The sequence below is a fragment of the Mastomys coucha genome, unplaced genomic scaffold (genome assembly GCF_008632895.1).
Source record: "Mastomys coucha isolate ucsf_1 unplaced genomic scaffold, UCSF_Mcou_1 pScaffold14, whole genome shotgun sequence".
In the NCBI taxonomy this organism is placed as follows: Eukaryota; Metazoa; Chordata; class Mammalia; order Rodentia; family Muridae; genus Mastomys; species Mastomys coucha.
Genome location: NW_022196896.1, coordinates 128,990,209 through 129,006,609, shown reverse-complemented (window position 1 = coordinate 129,006,609; position 16,401 = coordinate 128,990,209). Strand labels below are relative to the sequence as shown.

At 40.4% G+C, this 16,401-nt stretch overlaps 2 long non-coding RNA genes across 2 annotated transcripts; one reads left to right on the top strand and one right to left on the bottom strand.

Moving 5' to 3' along the window:
• Positions 1-11,836: 11,836 nt before the first annotated feature.
• On the bottom strand, positions 11,837-15,139 carry LOC116089345. Its single transcript, XR_004118297.1, has 4 exons — positions 14,994-15,139; positions 14,633-14,699; positions 13,741-13,828; positions 11,837-12,031 (listed from the first exon to the last, which is right to left on the bottom strand). It is a non-coding gene; the product is annotated as an uncharacterized LOC116089345 (long non-coding RNA).
• On the top strand, positions 14,681-16,157 carry LOC116089346. Its single transcript, XR_004118298.1, has 2 exons — positions 14,681-14,876; positions 15,847-16,157. It is a non-coding gene; the product is annotated as an uncharacterized LOC116089346 (long non-coding RNA).
• Positions 16,158-16,401: the final 244 nt, after the last annotated feature.

Genomic DNA, 16,401 nt, shown 5'->3' with positions numbered 1-16,401 from the left:
TGTGTGGTTGCACAGTATTGTTGAATATATGAAAAGTATTTTTAAATTCACCAGACAACTAACCAGACCCAAAGTCTATGCATCTCCATGACCCCACTGTTCTGTTAGGGTAGGCGTTCTGAAGCTGTGGATCATTTCAATGTAAAATGTTTTTTCATTTCCAAGATTTTATAATAAAGTTTATTAAAATTTTAAATAAAGTATCTTAAATGCCTTCAAATATTCTGTACCATCATTGTTAATAGTGGCACAGAACTCTACTATAAATGTAAACTCGTATTAGTTTTCAGTTTGCCTATCAATGAAGGAACTTTTACATTTTTGCTAATTTTAAAATATTTTAAATACTGATGTGAAGAACATTCTTATAAATGTTTTATTACTGTCATTGGACTCCTGTAGTTCCTTTCATAGTAGAATTTCTGGGGATACATATGTATGTATGTATATATGTATATATTGTATCTTACTATAGCTACTTCTTTGTGCAAGGCATGAAATCTTGTAAGCTATAGTAAGATATAATATATATGTACATATATGTATTATACATGTGTGTACTTTTATTATCATTGCCAGACTTCCCCTGAGAGAGTATATTCCAAATATATTTGCAAGCAGCAATACAGAATAGCAATTATTAACATCTTTATAATCATGCTAAAGGTAGGCATTATCATTTTAAAATGTTTGCCAAAATATAATACTATTGTTTCAGTTTACTTCTCAAAAGTTCTACAGAAATGTTTAGTCAACCTTTAAGCTTCAAATTACTGTTGGTCATTAGAAAGATTTTCACACACAAAAAGCTCCCTACATGTATGATGGGAACTGAAGAGAACCTAAATGGTTAAGAGAATTGCTTGTACTTGCAGGGGACCCAGGTTCTAGTCACAGTGCCCACATGGTGGCTCACAAACCATCTGTACCTCCAGTTCCAGGGGATCCAACACCTGCTTCTGACCTCTGCATGAACCAGGCATGCATGTAGGGCACAGACATACACACCAGCAAAACACACATACACATAAACACTAAGCTAATTTTATATTTATATTTATAATCCACCTTGAGTGTGTTTTGGACTGAACTTTATTTTCAAATTATTAAAAAGATGGATTCTGAAAGTGAGTTGTAGTACACACAAGATTTCATGCCTTGCACAAAGAAATAGCTCTAGTATGATATGGGCCTGAGTCTAAGGGTCCTTGTGCATACAGTGATCCCCCTGGTGTGGACTCAGGACCACATTAATTTCCTGGTGTGGACTCAGGACCACATTATCCCCCTGGTGTGGACTCAGGACCGCATTATCCTCCTGGTGTGGACTCAGGACCACATTATCCTCCTGGTGTGGACTCAGGTCCACATTATTATAGTGGTCACACAGACTGGCTCAGGCCAGCTGCTGATAACCTTGATTTTTGAAACATTGTGTCTGCTAGCCTATTATAACTCCCTGGATAACAATCTTGAAAATTAAATTTCCTCATGTACAGTTTAGTTCCAACATGAGAGGTCATACATATTCAGTCCCATAGGAGTAACCTCATTTGAATTCTAAAACCCAAAGCACAAAAGCTGAAGAAATAATTAATTTTGAAGTCTCAAATTAATCCTTGATCTTTTTTGGTATTTACAGCAATAGTATTGATTGCTATCAAGATTTTTTTTTTTAAGTAAACAGTTATATAATGTAGAACCACCCTATCCAAACCACTTTAAGCTGCCACTAGATGGGGTCATTAAGTCTTTGCCAAACTAAGCCCAATATGTAATGACCATAAAGTAAAAGAACAGTAATTCATTTGTTAGCACTGTTATATAGTAAATTGTTAATCTATTTTTATATCTAGATAACCATGACATTATCTTAATTTGAATCAATGTCATGTCTATTTTTATTGAAATGTATGTTATTAAATATTGCAAATTGGTAATAATAAACAAATGAAACCAATGACATTTTTACTATATATTCAGAATAACCAACTGAAAAACATAGTTTATGACATGATGCCATTATCAGATTTGTAAACTATACAGGGGTAATTCTAACAAAAGATATGCATTGCTTACATAGAAAATTGTTAAGTATTATTCAATAATATAAAAGTCCTGTAAGATGAAGAGGTGTACAAGGTTTGTGAATAAAAAACTAAATATATAGATCTCTAGTAATTAGATAAATTCAAATTAAAATGTCAAGACAATTTTTCTTTCTTTTTATTTTTAATTAATTGTATGTAGATGAGTACACTGTAGCTGTCTTCAGACACACCAGAAGAGGGCATCAGACCCCATTACAGATGGTTGTGAGCCACCATGTGGTTGCTAGGAATTGAACTCAGGACCTCTGGAAGAGCAGTCAGTGCTCTTAACCACTGAGCCATCTCTCCAGCCCCACCAATACAATTTCTTGTATACATAGATGAGATGATGCAAAGTCAGTACATAATAATTCAAGATTTACAATTGTCTTCAATTATTTTATACAAATTAAACTGTATACTATATAAATACAAAAAATTAGAATAGCAAAGCTAGATTATTTGTGTGGACAAAACAAATTTAATCTAAATTAAATTTTTATCTCATCTGAATGAGAAATACATTCCAAGACAACTAAAAACTGAAATATTTGAAACTATTCAAAGGCATGGGGAAGGAAACATAAGTTTGTTTGCAAGCCAGACTCGGGAGAAATGTCCTAGAAACTACAACACACAAAGGAAAGGTGTAGATCTCCCCATGCTAAAATTTAAAACCTCTATATAGTCAAGATATGCCAAAAAATGAGGAAGAGTGAACGTGAAAGTGAATACCACTAAGGATAAAGGGCTGGGTAAAGAACATAGTCCCTGTTCCTTAAAGGTTGCTCTGGGAAATTACTCACTAGCTGAAGTTGTTCAACTAGCCAAGGTTTAGAAGAACACAAGATGGATTCCCTCCTACCTTCTTTGTATGATACATTACATTGTGATTAATGATTAATCAGACTTGTCCCCTGGATGTGCTCAAAGGGTTACCAGGAAAATTATTTACATGTAATCTTTTCATTATTGGTCTAGAATTTTTTTCAAATATAGTTAAAATTTTTTTCACTTAGCATAGCATTGTAAATCTAGAACATTAAATAAATGTTTAGAATTTTCAGATCTTAAAATTGGCCAAAATGAGTATGAATTTTTATAAAATCAATAAGCATGTTCCAGTCATCTTTTACTGGAATAGTTGGCTACAAGATTCTCAGCCAAGAAATTACATATTCAACTCATGCCAAAAGTCCATCTCAAAAAAAAATCATTCAATAATCCTCTATTTATAGCATTTAAAGTATTTAATTGGTTTTAATGTATGCCATTTTTTGAGAATTTATTTTCAACCAGATTGGAGCCCCCTCTTGTCCTCTTGGGTTCTTTTTGCCGTGTGGTTAAGGAAAACAGTTCATTACCTATAGAGTCATAAGCAGACATAAACCAGAGTGCAGCTGTCTAAATCTCAATGCTCTCCTCCATAATTGCATTAGAAACATCAGTTATCTGTGGTTGCTTGGTGTAAGGGTGTGTTTCAGTGTCCACTCAAATGCCGGTTTGTATCATTTCCATTTCCTGGAAATGTGTTTCAGTGTCCACTCAAATTCCAGTTTGTATCGTTTCCATTTCCTGGAAATGTCCAGGCATTGCTATTTGTATCCACAGTACATTTCTGTATATTATACCATAAAGGGATTTGTGGTGACATAGACCACTTCTTCCTCTCCCCCAAATGAGGGTCAGAGCGGAAGGTCACAGTCTAAGTATACAAAGGCAAATAAATCATGACTGTTTCCACTTAACTTGATATAAAAATGAAGGCTCAACAATGATATCTTTCCATAATAACTAATTGATAAAAAACTTTATACCTTACCGAAGTGGTAATATGAGGCTTTCAACAGCAGTGGTTATGAAATGGGCAAATAGACTTAGAGTGTATAAAAATCAATTTAAAATATTCACCACAAGAAAATCTAGTAAACCCCACATCTAAATTTTCTTTTAGAATTTAGAATTTCAAAGAGAATGTGATTGAGTTTTCTTGATCCAGATATCTTTTTAAAAAATAAACCCAATTGTGTCTACTTTTCTTCTTTCTATATCCCAATGTATAGTCATTCAGAGTCACTCTAAAAGGTAGAAGGGAGTGTCGTGGTTTATGGAAAACCACAGGAAAAGAGAGGACCCTGCTGGCGGTGTCCTCTCCTGGAGCACTTTGTGCTTTAAACCTTCCTCAGTTTCTCAGTTGATTCAAAACGGCTTTTGTGACCACATGGAGCTTGACCAACGCCATCTCCTTCAACCCCACGGGTACTGTCAATCTTCTCTTTCTATGAACACTGGGTGAGTAAAAGAATAGAGATATTTTAGAGATGCTGTGATTGACCCGGGCAAGATTTGAATGCACAGGCATAGCAGATAATGTAATTTGCTCTCAAGTAATCTTGGTGCTCAGTGTAGTGCCATGAGATGATGGTCATTTACAAGGTGGGGCCTGGTAGAAGGTCCATAGGTCAATGAGGGCTCACATTTGAAAGAGACTGGAGAGCTCTTGCCTCCTGCTTCGCTGATTCAATACGTGATCTCTTCTTCCCATGGGTACTTGCAATGTTGGCACCCACCATAAGGCAATACAGCAAGGGTCCTTAGCCACAATCTGTGGAGTGCCAGTAAAGCTTTCAGACTCTCAACCTGAGAACAAAATACATTCATTCCTCTCGTGGTTAAATTGACTGATGTCTACTATTTTGTTTGAGTAACAGGGAGAACTAATTCAACAGGTTGAAATTTCTTTTAAGTATTTTGTTCCTTGTTCCCTGAAAGATACCTTCCTCGGCGTCTTGCGTCTCGGTTGCTTCGGTAACTTAATCAATGAGACTTAGCACAAGGTTGTCTCTTGCAACTTCCTTCTAGACTCTTGGAACACTGCCCTGGGACACCCGGCTTCTGTGCTTTGAGGAGCCTAGGGAACCATGTGCAAAGATCTCCATGGAAGGAACCGAGGGCCCCGGTAGACAGCCCCACATAAGTAACCACCCAAGAGCCAGCAGCGTTTGGGCAGATATGACCAAACCATTTTGAGTCATGCCAGCTGACACCTTGTGTACCGTAGTAAAGCTGCTCCACCGAAGATGTCTGTGCTTAATGAAGGATTGAACGATTGGCTGTGCTGACGCTCTGCGTGTTTGTTATGTGGAAACCTGTAACTGCGAAGACGAGAAGCAGGGAGAGGGGAAACAAGAGCATTTCAGGCTTAAACAATCAGAGAGTGATACATTCTGTAGGAAAGAAATCAAAAGAAAGGGGGGCTAAGGCAGAAGAGTCTGTGAGAACAGTACAGGAAAGTAGATGGATGCCGGAAAAAAATGACAATTATAATTTGGGTTCAGTCCGAATTATTGATCTACGTATTACTCATGGTGTCATTTATAAAAATCTAAAATCTAATCAAATCTACAGTTAATTGCAGATTTATCAGAGAATACACCTAGCAGATAGTGAAAACTTGTATGCTGAGAAAAATATTAGATTCACTATTAAATCGCTTAGATAATATAATTACTGTCATAAAAATATGAGTTATGCAAAAAATACAGAAGATCAGCATTGGCCTTTTATCTTGCCCAGGAAGTACATTGTCTTAGAGTGTATGAAACTGCACCATCAGAACTACTCTGGCCTTCTTGCTTCTGAGTTTAAGACGACTTTGGATTTTATTCATCAAGTTCTAAGAGTAGCCAGGTATGATCCCATCAAGGAAGAGGGAACAGGGCTGGAGAGAGATGGCTCAGCAGTTATGAGTACTGATTGCTCTTCTAGAGGTTCTGAGTTCAAATCCCAGCAACTACATGGTGGCTCACAACCATCTAGAATGAGATCTGATGCCCTCTTCTGTTGTGTATGAAGAGAGTGACATTGTACTCACCTACATAAATAAATAAGTAAATAAATAAATAAATCTTAAGCCTTCCTCTCCATGAGGCGAGCGGGATTGGAGTGAGGAGAAGAAGGAAGCGGGAGCAGAACGACTACCTAAGCCAGAGGACATCTACAGCAGAGTTCCTGCCAGAAGTGGCAGGACTGTCACACACATGAGTGCATACAAGCTGCAATTGCACACACAGGACCTGTGCAAGGGCACGTCAGCCATAATTACAGCATGGCGGAGGGGAGGGGTTCATAGACTCCACCCTCCAGCTGAGACGCAATGGGCAACTGATGGAGGCTCCAGGAGGGAGAGCTGGGTTTTCTTCCAGGACATAGTTCCTGTGAGGCAATGCGAGCTCCATTACACCGCCATATACCCACGCACATATAGGCAACATTCACTGGACTCAATGGGTTCTTAAAAATTCTACATGAGGTTTGGTGCAGAAAATGGTGGAGGGTGTGAGAAGGAATTGGAAGAGAGGTACGGAAGGTAGATTTGATCAAAACACTTAAAGCACACTATATGCATGTGTGAAACTTTCAAATAACTAAAAAAATGTAAAGATATGATCCAAAATTAGTAAAGTTTAGATGAGAATAACTATATTTAAATTCATAGAAGTAAACATGGGTGTATGTGTGTGTGATGGTGATACATCTGCTGAGGAGAATCCACTGAGATCATGCACACATGCAGGTTTAACTTAAATGTTTACTGTGTCATGCCAGGTAGCCACGTGACAGGCCTCAAAGGCCTCTCTTTTCCTCCACAAAGAAACAAAACTCCCAAGTGATTTGTCCCTTTAACCAATAATCTTAAATAGAACTAGCTCTGGAGCAATCGGCTGCTCCTCTGTTTACCTATAAATACTCTCAATATTTATAGAGTATAAATAGCTGGGTAGGCATGCGAGCCTTGCTCTGACTGAGGCTGGTGCCGCCTTAGAGTTCTCAGGAAATACCTTCTGACAACCAGTTGCTAGGGAGGTTTGTGTCTTGCCCCCTGTCCGCTCCGCTAAGGAGAAACATGACAACTGTTTTTAATAAGAGCTTCATTCAGTAAATAGACTCTGAAAGTTGAAATTGGAATTATTCAACTTCTGTTAGTGTGTCAAAAAGTTTTTGGGACATAACGCCTAACAACTCTCTGGTGAACCAAAAGTCAATATATTTTTACAACGCTTAACTTTTCTGGGAATAGCTTTCACCTCTTTTCACAATAGGTCAAAGCAAAAAACTTATTTGAATCCCTTTCATCTGCTATCCCATTAACTGAAAATATGCTTTGTGTGTTCAATGCCTGTCACATCTGAGAAGAGGGAGCCGAGATAATGGGAGGGGAGGCAGGAAGAGAGAGAAACAGGAGGGGCTCGTTCAGAAATCTACAGTTGATTCACCCCGAGAATTAAGCTGACACTTGTGTTCAGTCTCCGTGACGTATGGCTTCTGTACAAAATGCCACACAAATATATGTGTGCCTCTCTAGGGCTTTTATTTCACAAATTGGGAAAATGAAATTTGTACAGGAGGAAACGTGATTGGAAAGATGAAGTATGTCCCTTCTCTCAACACACGGACGTTGTCACCGGAGGGCTTCATGACATCACTTTCCTCAGGGCCGCCCCTAACAGGCTAAAAATCTAGATGTTACTAGGTCCTGCTGCCAAAGACATGGCAACCATAGAAAGGCCTTTCCCCATCCTGCTATGGTAATTAACAACCTGCTGTGGAGAAATTTATCTTTCATTTACAAAGCTTCAAAAAGCTGAAGGCGTACTTAACTGAGTCTGCTCTCCCTGCTGGTCTCAGGTGAGACAGAAATAAAGATCTTGAGACCACTTGAGTGACTAAGCTCAAGTTCCAGGCTCTCGCTGGGCTTTCTGCACACATCATTACTGTACTGAATTTATCACATCAGGCCTGAACGGGAGTAAGACAGCTGTTTTTCAAATAAGGAAGCGGAGATTCAATGATTCTGTAAGGAGTCAATTTGGGGTTTCTATTTGAAACAATCTCTTTCCACAATGCACACTTATGTGCGCAACTATTGCCCGTGCTGAAAAGGTTGCACATGTGACCAGCATCACAGTGATGGTTTGTGGCCTGTACAGGAGTTCCTACTTTAGATAAACCTATCTTCACAGTTCTCCTACACGGGGCACTATGTGGGAAGAGGCCAGAGATCAGGACAGGGAGAGTAACAAGAGACAGTGCTCCGTGAATATGATCAAAGTACGTTATGTATGTGTAGAACAACTTTTTGTAGAAGTGGGTGAACTGAATTTGTCTTTCTTTATAGGGGTCAATGTGGTGAGCCTTGTAAGTTGTGTAGAGTCATCCAAAATACCGAAGAGTGACTATTTGATCGCAGATTTGTGGGCCGGGATTAATTCTATACACTCAATATCCAGCCTTGGGTTTGATGTCAGGGAAACATCAATCCTGACATGCAGGCTTCTGACCCTCACAAGCCCAAAGCAATACTTCAGTGTGTTGTTGCCCAGGACTTATCGCTGCCCAGTAAAACAAGCTTTAAATTCACCAGGATGAGGAACACCTGGAGGTTCCAAATTGCTTGGTCTGAAAATTGTGAAGTTGGCAAATATTTATTGGGTATTAGGTTACCTTAAAGCAGACAAGAATTCCAATCTAGCCTAGGACAAACATTCAGACTCCTTCTTTCAAAACTACATGCCAAGATATCATTCCATTAGGAATCCTCTAACAGAAACTGATGCACTTTCAATTCTATCAAGGGTTAAAATGGAGAAGGAGTGTGGGGGACACTTTGAGCGTGGTTGGGTAGTCTTACATGCAGCTAAAGCATTTTAATTCTGCTACCAAATGTTCTTGGTGTTGAGTCACAGGAGAAACTCCGATGACCCATGCCCTGCCGGAGCAGCAAGTGAGTCTGTGACCTGTGCCATTGCCCTTCAGAAAAAAATAAATAAATAAATAAAACGATTTGAAACCTTCAGCTGCCATACGATACAGTCTTCTGTTTACACTTCCCCTCTGTGCTTCCGTTCATGTGTCTCCTTCCTGTTAGGGAACGAGGGTCCCTAGAGGAAAAACAGTACTGACAACAGCGAAGTGAACACAGTTTTTAACTGTCTTGGGAGCTGCCAGCATGGTTGTTTCAGGCAATCAGCGAGGAGCCAAAAGATGTTAAATTGACATCTGTTAGAAAATAGTTTTCTGAGCCTTGTATTTCAAAATGTAGAAAGGAGAAACAGATGACTCTACTTTTTTTTTTTTCTTTCTTTTTTGGCTCAGACAGAGAAACTAGAAGATCACACCAGATGTGCAGGGATGTTTCTCTGTAAATACATGCTGCTTCCTGAGAAATAGCACACTCAAAGGCAGGGGTCAGAAAGGTGTACTTTGGGTTTTGTTTTGTTTTTTAAAATAAATTATGGATTTCTATTGTGATTGAAATGCTTACAAAGATCGATGGGGCAGGAACAATGAGTTCAATGTTTTTATGATTATTGTGACTTGTATAAACTCAGTCTCTGTAGAACTGATTAGTGGGAGATCTACATAGAATTTGGAGAGGAGAAACCACGACAAAGTCTAGAGACAGCTGAACAGAGTGACTTAAGAAGGAGGACCCTGGCCCATTGGTGTGTCTGACACATTTATCACAAGTCGCTTGTCCTCACATGGAAATTGTGTAAGGAAACACAACCAGGAAGTAGTCATTTTACATCCAGTTCTCAGTATCCAGTCCTCTCTGTGAGGCGCGCCCTGCTACCATATGTACACATCTAAGGAGAACACATGCCCTTCCACATATACCATTCGTGACTGGATCGGTTCCAGAGGGGAGCATGTGGGAATTCTACGCTCTTGGCTATAATGACCGGGTTGAGCGTTGAGCACAGGACTCCTGTTAGGCCAGTCAGATATGTTCTAAGACCTTTCTGTGAAAGGTCTCCCTGGTTTGATCTAAAATTTTCAGGATATAATCATCGAGTTCTTGGCTGACACTTTTGCCCCCATGAAGAAAGGATGCCATGAAGAGTTAGCCAGCACAGAGGAGAAGAGGAAGAAGGGAGAATAATAAAGAGAGACTTCGGAAAACTGTGGGACTGACTGACTAGTGAGCCTCCAAATTAGTTAAGCTCCTTCCCCCCTTGACTCGGGTCTAATTTCAACCGGAGTCTCATTCTCTTGCCATGAAGGAACTATGATCCCAGTCAAGAAAGAATAAGCATTCTGTGAGAAGCCATCTTCTGTTGAGGGCATTACAGAAGAAGTGTCATGGAAGATGCCGCCCTGGGCAGGTTCTTGCAAGATGCTGAACTGGATCAGAAAGAGATGTGGGCAGAGGGATGCTAATGGTGTGGCCTGATAACCCACATCATTGGTTCAGCGAGAGCAGGGGAGCCAGCCACGGAGTCTCCAAAGATCAGGTGAAGGACTCCAGGCTGCTCTGTTCTCTCGGGTACTGCGTGTACAGTCTGGTGCACTCTGCTTGCTTGGCAACACTGCACTTGATGCGGGTATTCAGAGATAATAGGTATGTTTCGTGTATACTGATATGCATCCTGAAGCCTGTGTGACATAGACTGTGTGCCGGTGGCAGCAAAATCAAAGCAGAGCTGTCAGCCTCTGGAGATGAGAATCCCACCCCCCAGTGACAAAATCCTGGCCACCACGGGAATTTCTTCTTCTTGAACCATTGACTCAAGGAGATTAGATTGGCTCAGAAAGATCACCACTGAGCGTTTAAGCCTCCTAAGTGCGTGTGTGTTGCACATATGTGCACACCATCAGAGCTCAGTGTTAAGTCTCTCCCCCTACTACTCTCCATCTTACTTTTTGAGATAGGCTCCCCCCCTCCAGAGGGCCAATCGGCCAAACAGGAAAATCCCAGCAATGGGATTAAAAGCACACACCATCTTGTCTCACCTTGCTTTTTATATAGATGGTGTAGAACCAAACTCATAACCTCTCCTCGCTTGTATGGCAAACACTTTCAGGAGCGGAAACCTTCTTAGCTCCTCAAAAATGCTTACGTGTTAGAAATAATAAAAGTTTATACAGTGGTGCTGTCCCTAATGTGTTGCTGTTACTTGTCATATACACCCATGTTTTGTATTCTGTTGCATCGTGTCTTGTGAATGGTACGTGGGCTGCTTTAAACTGATTTCACAGCCCACTTGTTCACCCAGTACTGAAAACCACCACTGTCCTGACAACGCTGGGGATCACCAGCAGGTGTCACTGTGGGTGGCCAGGCCTGCGGAACAGCTTCTGCAGCTGATGCTGGTAGAGGTCACTCTATGGAGAACCCATCTCGCCTTCGATGTGTTTATTTTTCAACCTTTTTTAAAAGGTCATTTTATCATATGGTTCTACAGTTCAAAACATAGGTATACGGTGGAATCGCAGGTCCTAATTCCTGCATCTCACTTCCAAGCCTCTTTCACCACAGGCAAATCTGTTCCTGCCTTCACATGTTCTCCCCCAAGGATGTCTTAAGCATGTGAAAACAACTACACACACACACATTCTTCTCCCTTTATTTAAAAAAGGCCAGCATTACTGTGCTTTTGTCCTGTACATTTCTTGCCTTTTCTTGATATGCTTTAGGGTTATAACAAAGGGAGTGCTTCCTGTCCGTGACTTTATTTAATGCCTTTGTTTAACTCAACAATGACTCATAAAGTAAAATTTGTCTAGGCTTGTCCCTGTTTTTTTTTTTTTTAATTAAAATAACTTATGAATCTGTTACAGTTGCAGTCTTTTTCACTCTTAATCCCAGTTTTCTTGGGAACTCAAACTCTCTCCAGGCATGAGATTTAAGATAGCAATTGAGCTTTATTATACTTCTTCTGTTGACCACCTTGCCCTTTCCTAAATCCCACATTGCCCACGCCAATCATGCAGATGCACTTGGGTCTCTCTCTGCATTTGCTTGGTGTCTGGTCGTCTAATATTTGTGAACATTGGGAACTGGACTGCTGTTTGTCAAGACCACATCTGGCATTTCCTGGAGTCTTCTGTCCCTCTAGACTTCTACCTTGGCAGAACCTTGAAAAACAAACTGTCAACTAAAAAAGAAATATTTCAAAATGAGGGGGTAAAACCATTTTCACTTTTATTAAATCTTCAATTTCACATATGTTTATTCAAAGATCCCATTCCCCAAAATACACACACACACACACACACACACACACACACACACAAATTTTAACAAATAAATAATATATTTTTACAGGTTTCCAATCTCCAGAAAGATCATAGACCCTGGCTGCCAGCTTGAAGTTCTGTGACACTTTAGGCCTCTCTCAAATCTTTGTTGTCACATTGTCAGTCTTAAGTCTTATATTGTGTTAGCCTCTAGGACTCCTTTCTCAGACTGGTCCCTTCCCCGGCATTAAAGATAAACTGTTCTGTTACGGAACTGATTTTCCTAGTCTTCTAGTCAGTAGATTTGTCATGGCTTGGCTTCTGTCTTGGGGCATTGCAAAGACCAGTGCCTACTGCCTTTCAGAGGTTCTCAAACTGTGGGTCGTGACCCCTGCAGGGGTCATGCATCAGATATTTACATTGGAATTCATAATGGTAGCAAAATTATAGTTCTGGAATAGCAATGGAAATACTGTAATGGTTAGGGGGGTTACTACAACATGAGGAACTGTATTAAACAGCCACAGTGTTAGAAGGTTGAGAATCACTGCTGTGGATGAAGAATAGCTTAAAAGTGAGCTACTTTGTAGAGATTTTGAGAGGAGGGTACTATGGCAACATGCAAAGGGCCTGCAGAGGTCTAAACCAGACAGGATCCTAGGGCTGGGAAGGCAAGTAGACATGGGCTCCCATTCCTAACCAAGAATCTATCTCCCATTGACCACCATTCACAAAAGAAGAAATAGTTCTCTCCATTGTAGTCTCATAGGCATATAAACCACACTGACGGGCAAGTCCCATACCAAGCAGTAGAAGGCCAACAGAAAACAAACTCAGTTGTATTCTTGGAGATATTTTTTTGTCTCATGCTTCTTTGTTTGGGCATTTTGTGCTTTACTGGGTTTTGCTTGTATGTTATGATGTCTGATTTTGCATATTTATAGGTTTTGTGTGTGTGTGTGTTTTATGTGTATGTCTGTGTGTATATGTGTTTTTAGAACTTTTCCTTTTTTAAATGCTGCTTTATTTGCTTCTTTTATTTGTCTCTTGCTTTCTAAAGAGAAAGAAAGAAAGACATTGGATAGATGAGGAGGGAGGTGAAAAGGAACTGGGAGGAACTGAGGGAGGTGAAACCCTGATCAGAATATATTATATATATATAAAAAAAAACAAATATTTTCAGGTTCAAAAAAATGTGCTTCTACTGTCCATGTTGTAAAAGCAACATGAGGTGATGCGAGGGATGCGAGGGATGTGGGAGACTCAAGGGACATGAAGGAAGGGGGGTGAGGAGGGATGGTGATGCGAGGGATGTGAGGGATGTGGGAGACTCAAGGGACATGAAGGAGGGGGGTGAGGAGGGATGGTGATGCGAGGGATGCGAGGGATGTGGGAGACTCAAGGGACATGAAGGAAGGGGGGTGAGGAGGGATGGTGATGCGAGGGATGTGGGAGACTCAAGGGACATGAAGGAGGGGGGGTGAGGAGGGATGTGAGGCAAACAGCTTTTGACTTTTTAAAAAGCTTCATCTGTTTGTCTATTTATTTATTATTTGGACTAAAGCAAGACTTTGCACCTCCTCTAATAGTAAGGTTACTTACTTCTCAGGGTTCAGCTGTCACTTACCTGAGACTGCAGAGAGTCTAGGAGCAAAGCTGGATCCATAAATAACGCGCGAGTGTCAGGCCCGCCAAGCCGGCTGCAATATATAACCCTGACAACACACCCAGCAGGTCAAGCCACGGACCTCAAATGACAGCTATACGGCTCCCCCCAAATGCTCTTTATGCCAAGGAAAAGTCTGTGTGTTGGATATACAGCCATGGACTCCCTAATGCACTCTGGTTGTTTTTACATTCGTAAGGCAAAGCAAATGTTTCAGGCTTCTCTGACTGTGTCTTGAAGTTTGGAAAGAAATGCCAACGCAGTTCAAACTAGACAAACATTGTAGAATGGAGGCTGGGATTGATCCTTGCTTAGGTTAAAAGTGCTTCCAGAAGAGATTCGTTTTTAAGTTATGAAAATAACTCATTTATCTTTGTGACATTTATAGAGAGCTTTATTAGATATAATTTAATTTTTTTGTTAGTGTAAGCTCTCAAATCCATCGAATGCTAATGCTGTGAAAGTTGTAAGACTGCCTTTACTGTGGAGATGTGCAAGCCGTGTTCGATGATATAATACTTTAAACATCAAAACTGTAATTATGATGGGAGACGAGCTCTCAAAAAGCTACGGACTGAGGTACATTCTTATACCCCCAGTCCTTCCTCATTTGTAGAGTCCAAGCGAGATAAAATAAATCGTAGCATTAAATCTTGAAGGCAGCAATAGGCCCTGTTGAATTCATAAATTCTACAAGGAAGTGCTCTATAAGTAAGCACCGAAACTAGAAAAACTCAGTGATGACCAGAACCTCGACCACAGAAGTTCTGCTTTTACACATCTAGCTGGGTCTAGAGAAGACCGCCGCCCCCCCCCCCCCCCCCCCCCCCCCCCCCCGCCCCCAGGATCTCACCCGAGTGTGCGCATGCTCGGTGCCTTCATACTGCTGTTTCCGGTTCTTTCCTAAACCCAACAGAAACCTGCAGAGAGAATATATTGTGTGTTGTATGGATGCATTGCCTGTCCATTAAAAAGCCTGCTGGCTTAGGTAGGCAATGGGAGGTGGGACATCCGGGAGGATAAAGGATTCTGGGAAAGAGCAAGACGAGATGGGCTGGGAAGATGTGAGGAGACGGACCCATGGTAGCCGAGTACAGGTAATGTGGCAGAATGTAGGTTAAAATGATTGGGTTATTTTAGTTATTATCTAGTAGAAGAAGAGTTTAGCTATACGCCCAAGGTATTTGTAAATATATTTTGAGTCTGAGTCCTACTTGTGGGAGCACGGGGAGGCGGAACCAGACTTAACGCCAACTGAAACCAGCCTTTCATAGCTCACTGTGTAAATGGGTTAGAAGTAGGAAACTTTGACCAACAGTCACACAACTGAACCACAGGGGCCTATGACAGAGGACACAGCGAAACCTGGGCAACTGCCCAGATCCCTGAGTCACCAAATCATAAACAGAATTCTTGTTGTATTAGAATTTTTATCAACTTTGTTGTTCAGAGTCATGGTTGTTTCTGGGTTACTTTATGACTGCAGGATGACCCAGCCTGACCAAAGGCAATCCAGAAGCAACCTTTCAGTATAAAGAATGAGAACACTAATTTGGTCTGGTGTGGTTAGCTGAAAAAGAATGTTTTTTAAAATGTTTCTTTAAAAAAAAAAAAAGTTATGATGCCCTGACAAATTGACAATTGACAATTGTCTGTGTTCTCATAATAGAGGCTGAATCAAGTGCAGGGCTTTGGGGACACTCACTTCTTAAAGACCCTCTCGGCCTCATGGGCACCAAGGGCTGTTCCAGAGATAGACTACACCTTTTCTTTGATCTTTGAAATTATTAAATTGAAACATACTTGCCCTCTTCAGATTCTTTTTATGAAACTCAACCATTGCCTACCCAGTGGACATATATCTCAAAAAGGCTAAAATGGTCCATGTTCTTGGAAAATCATTTTAGAAGGCTTGATTTATAAGACTGTATAATATTTTATATACGTCACAAAAAGTAAAGAGGCCTTTTAACCAAACTTTGGGGAGTTCATTTTTAAAATCCTGTTTCTGGATTTTTTTTCCTTTAAAAATGAAGTAGAATTTGTTTTTGGTTTCTCTGTCAACAGTGATAAAAGAAGTATCTCTACTGGAGCCACAAACAGGCCTGAAAGGCGAGCCTGCCTGGCCAGCTTCTACCCAGGCGCTCGGGACTGAGCTTTTCCAGTGAAGGAAGGACTTTAAAATGTTAAAGAAACAAAGGGGAAAGAAACACCCCAAAACCTTTAAGAACAGCCCTGGAGTGGCATCAAAAATACAAAAGTAATATGTAAGAAGGAACCAAAATTTCACACTCATCATAGGATTTTTTTCAAGAATAAAAATGTTTAAAAGGTAGTTTTCCATTTGTGAAAATAAAGAACTAAAAAGAATAGAGTGATTTTAGGTTATAGGGAAGTTTTGTTAAAATACCACTTTCTTAAGGGCTCCATCAAATTCCTTTTGAAAACCAGTCGCTCTTTCTTAGTTCAAATATGGTTTGTTCTTTCAATATGAATACATAGCAGTGTTTGGAGACACACTGTTCAAAATGTATGAGCTATGTCTTAGGGCTCTATTGCTATGAAGAGACAGCATGAGCAGCACCACTGTTAAAAAGGAAAACGCTTAGGGGGGCTGGCTTA